This window comes from Mus caroli, unplaced genomic scaffold (assembly GCF_978045245.1).
Source record: "Mus caroli unplaced genomic scaffold, Mus_caroli_1 scaffold_19, whole genome shotgun sequence".
NCBI classification, from domain to species: domain Eukaryota; kingdom Metazoa; phylum Chordata; class Mammalia; order Rodentia; family Muridae; genus Mus; species Mus caroli.
The window spans coordinates 10,323,959-10,328,830 of NW_028227274.1; the positions used below are offsets into that span (position 1 = coordinate 10,323,959).

Sequence of the window (4,872 nt, forward strand, 5' to 3'; positions counted from 1 at the left end):
AAAGACTGCTTTGATACCATACATGGAGATGCAGAGTTTGGAGTTTGCCCTGGTGTTTTCCTGTCTTGCTTTGGGGATTACAGTTAAGTAATTGGACACGTATCAGAAGCGACTTGGAACTTTGGACTTTTAACATTGTTGGGACTGCTATAAACTATGGGGACTTTTGAAGTTGGACTAAATGTATTTTGCATTATGCTATGTTTAGATATGGCCCCTATAGACACATATGTTTGAACAAGCCTATGGGGGCCAAGGAGTGGAATATTATGGTTTATATATGCTCAACCCAGGGAGTGGCACTATTAGAATGTGTGGCCCTGTTGAAGTAGCTGTGTCACTGTGGGTGTGGGCTTTAAGACCCTCATTGTAGCTGCCTGGAAGTCAGTATTCTGCTAGCAGCCTTCAGATGAAGATGTAGAACTCTCAGCTCCTCCTGTACTTTGCCTGGCTGGATGCTGCCATGTTCCCACCTTGATGACAATGGACTGAACCTCTGAACCTGTAAGTCAACCCCTATTAAATGTTGTTCTTATAAGAGTTGCCTTGGTCATGGTGTCTGTTCACAGCAGTAAAATCCAAACTAAGACACCTAGTGTAATGGAAAGTCCATGGAATCTATGAAAATAAAGTTCCCTAGCAAAGACTCCTAGTTATAGGAGACATGGAGCCTGAACCAGCCATGTTCTGTAGCCAGGCAGGGTCTCAAGTGGAGGAACTGGGACACCAACCCAGGCACAAAACCTTCAACCTACAGTTTGTCCTGCCTGCAGAGTGTTTTGGGACCTGATCCTAGCAGAATTGTTATAAAAAAGAACAGAAAGACTTCATCCAGCAACTAATGGGAGCAGATGTAAAGACCACAGCCAAACATTAGGAAGAGTTGGGGGGTCATGTGGAGGAAGGGGAGAAAGGATCAGAGGAACCAGGGATCAGATATATCATGAGAACATGGCCCATTGAACTGACAAGGACTCATGGAAACTCACAGGGATCAGGGAGCTTGTATGGGTCTGACTTAGGTTCTCTGCATGCATGCTATGGTTGCATTGCTTGTTCTTTGTGGGATTCCTAACAAAGGGAGCAGGGGCTGTCCCTGACACTTTTTGCCTACTTGTGGAATCCTTTTCCACCTACCGGGTTGCCTAGTCTGGCCTTGGTCTGAAGGTATGTGTCTGCTCCTATTGTTGCTGTGCTTGCTTGGTTGATGTTCCTGGGAGACCTGCTGATGTTCCTGGGAGACCTGCTTAGGGAGATGGAACTGGGAGAGCAGGTAGGTAGGGGGAAGATAGATTTGGGGTGAAGGGGATGGAGAGAAAACTGCAGATGGGGCATAATATATGAGAGAAGAGTAGTAGAAAGGAAGTGAGGTTTGCTCAAGTGGGGTGGGAGGAAGCAGGGTGCTTTTGCTTAAATATCTGATACCTTTCTGGGCAGCTCCAGTTTATGTTATAGTCTAGCTGAGAGGCTGATCTTGACCTTTGCTTGTGACTTGGCTCAGATTGGCTCCAGCGTATTCAGTGTGGGCTTAGCAGAGGAGCAGTGCTTTCCCACTAAGGTAGTGCTGGAGGGGCAAGGAGACATGTGGAGAAGCAGTATGCTGGAGGGCAGGCTTGGATGAGTACCCTGGCATGTCCACCCACATTTAGTTTGGAACAGCAAATCATGTGGCTTAACTCTAAGTGCGAGAGTGGGAACATACACTCCAGACTTGGAGGAGGACGGTGAGAGAGTATACCTTCCTGCCTGCCTGCCTGTCTGCCTGTCTAGCTAGCTAGCTATCTCTTTGAGCTCCCTTCCAAGCTGAGCACTAAGTAAATATTTATTTCCAGCTTTTAAGAACTTTATTTTTCTTCCACTTTTTTCCCCCTTTGCTCAGGCATCTTCAGGGCAGCTCAGGACCACTCAGTGGTGGCTCCAACCCACTCAGTGGCCTGTGCTGTGGAAGCTGCTGAATCCTCAATGGCTGGCTGTACACTCCAGGCTTCACTTGGGGACTGCTGGATGGGCACAGAGGGCACCTGCACATCCTCAGACCAGTCGGCAACCTCAGGCTGAGCAGCAGTGACCTCAGGAGCTGGTGCAGCCCATTCACCCTGGAATTCCTCCTTGGTCACAGCCTTCTCAGCAACAGCCTGCTCCTTCTCAATCTCCTCTGGGTCTCTGTAGAAGTAAAGATTGGGCACAACCTCCCATGTGTGCTCACAGTCTCCCATACTTTGCATGCAGAGTACTTCCGGGGCCAGCATCCACCACATCAGACCCACTGAGTGAGCTCCTTTGTTTCATTGGATGGCAATGTCCACATAGTGCAGGGGAGAATCTGTGTTGCACAGAGCAATGGTGGGTAGGTTGACATAAGAGGCCTCTGTGAGTGGCTGGTGGTCAGCCCTGGGATCAGTCACCACTAGAAGCCGTGGCTCCCTGAAAGCTGCCTGGATCTGGTTAGTGAAGGTCCCAGGTGCGAAGCGGCCAGCAATTGGAGTGGCTCCTGTGGCAGCAGCAAACTTCAACCCACCTGGCTGCCCAGTATTCCCGGAGGTGTTGACGTCTGTCAGAAGGGTTCTCAATGGCAACAATAGCTCGAGCTGCGAGCAACAGCTTCCCCCAGGTCCTCTTCAGATTTATGATGTAGATACCATCACTTTTCCATTTGTAGATGTACTGCTCCATCTGAAAGTCAGGGTTGGTGCCACCTAAATGGATTCCTGCAGCAAGGAATTTGAGGACCTCTTTCTCCTTCATCTGCAGGACATCAAGGGCTCCCGACATTGTGTAAATTTCTCTTTAAGTTACAATGGCAATCAAGAAAAACGCCGTATGGACCCATCCCCAAGTAGCATGGAAAAAGCCTAAGTAAATATTCTTAAACATTGATTTAATTCACTTCAAGAAGTAAGATGAGTATGTGTGTGCCTTAGCTCATTTTTCATTGCTAAAACAATTTGAAGCCAAGTGCACTGTAAAGACAAGGATTGTATTTGGTGGCAGTGTGAAGGTTCCAGCACATGGTTCTGGCAGGAAAGAAAGACACGCGGGAGTGCTAAGCTTGTCCTGTCATACGAACCTATTCTCTTGGAAACTAAAGCACTCCTCTTGGACTTGACCTACCCATGCAAGGCAGCATGAGCCCACTCACAGGGCTGGTACCCTATGACCTCGTTATCTTCCACAAAAGGTCCTAATACATCAGCTCTGCCTCAGGCACAACAGTGCTGTAGGCACCCATTAGAGAGCTCTGAGCCCCGAACAACATTGGCTACTCTACCCATCTGGACAGGCAGACAGGCAGGATCCTGAATAGAATTCAGCCTTCTGAGCATGGGAGCTTCCTCTGCATCCATTTATTTTTGCTGTTCTGGCCACTCCACATTAATTCAGGTCACTTTTAGGTAAGAAAGGAGACGAGTGTTTCAAGGAAAAATGTTCTCTATGAAATATTTAGACATAGTTAAAACTACCAGCAAGGTAGAGCTGAGTGTTTTATGTGATAATGGTCACTCAAATCTTAGTTCCCTGCAGGTGGTAAGGAAAGACCCACAGTGGCAAGCTGCTCTAGTGTTACCCAGTCAGCCACATCCAAGACCAGGGCCAGTGTTGTGGGCTGAGTTCCTTCAATTGTTCACTGTGATGATTGGCAGCTCTCATTGCTTTAAGGATCTGGGGCAAGAAAGAGCATTGGTGAGCGTGTCTATATTTACTGAGGACCTACTGTGTCCTAGAGACTGCTGCCATTCTGGAGTGAGGAAACTGTGGCTTAAAGATGGAAGCAGCAATAGTGAAGGTCTTGTAGTCAGAAGAAGAGTCAGGACTCAGTTTCCTGCTATCTCCAGAGGCCTGTGCCCAGGCATTAGTACTGTATTTGGGTATGACAGTTTCTTCTCATACTCCATTGACTGGGATGTTATTGTTAATAGAACAGGTTTTATAAAAATCAGGCTATAGCAATCACCTTAAACCAACCTCGGAGCTCTTTAGAATTTCAAGTTACTAGTCTCATTCAGCCATCATTTGTATATGATAGTTCAATTTTTTTCTTCTTTATTCTTCTCTGGGCAAGTTCCATCAGCATGGTTTTACAACAGCTTCGTACTGAGTTCTAGCACCTTCATTATACTGTTCAGACAAACTCTTGATTTTTTTTAGGTGACAAAGTACAAAAAGCCAGAGAAATCCTCCTGAGGATGGGGCTACACTGTGCCCAGGAACTCTTGGGCTTCGGTTCTTACATGGATGTAGGAGACAGTTGAACCCATAGCCTTAGTTGACACATGGTTCTCTCTGATTATTATCCAGACTTTATTACATCAGTTACTGAGGACACAGGAAGGCAAGCACCTGTGGTGACTGGCTGCTCCATATGTCTTTTCTTCTGACGATATGGGACAGAAGGTTGTGGTCAACTGGTCATTGAGTATGTCACACTTTTAGAATATGCAATTTGCATTGTAAATAATCATGGTCTGGTTTAAATAGAAGTTGTAGTAAGTATGAAAGTAGAACTCAAAGATAACTGAGAAGAAAACCAGGAGCTAGCCTCAAGGAAATGATCTTGATGACATGTTCATGTGAACGGGACACGGGGTACCTCTCTGTTCCCAGGCCAGTAAGAGGTACACAATAAACTCATATGGGGATGAATTCTTGTGATTTTTTTGCCTATTTCTCTCTAATTCAGCTTTCATGGGTCATCTATATGGCATGTACACTTGAACACATGGATGTCTAGAAAACCGACTCCATTCCTATTTGATGCATTGCCCAGACTTAATAAAATTGTGTGTTAAATGTACCAGTTGCCACTTGAAAGGGGGTTTTGGCAAAGCCCTGTGAGGTATGGAGTGAAAATGAGAGTTTACTGGTGTTCTTAAA

At 46.2% G+C, this 4,872-nt stretch overlaps 1 pseudogene; it reads right to left on the reverse strand.

Moving 5' to 3' along the window:
• Positions 1-1,895: 1,895 nt before the first annotated feature.
• Positions 1,896-2,772, reverse strand: LOC110284972 (small ribosomal subunit protein uS2 pseudogene; annotated as a pseudogene).
• Between the last annotated feature and the right edge of the window lie 2,100 nt (positions 2,773-4,872).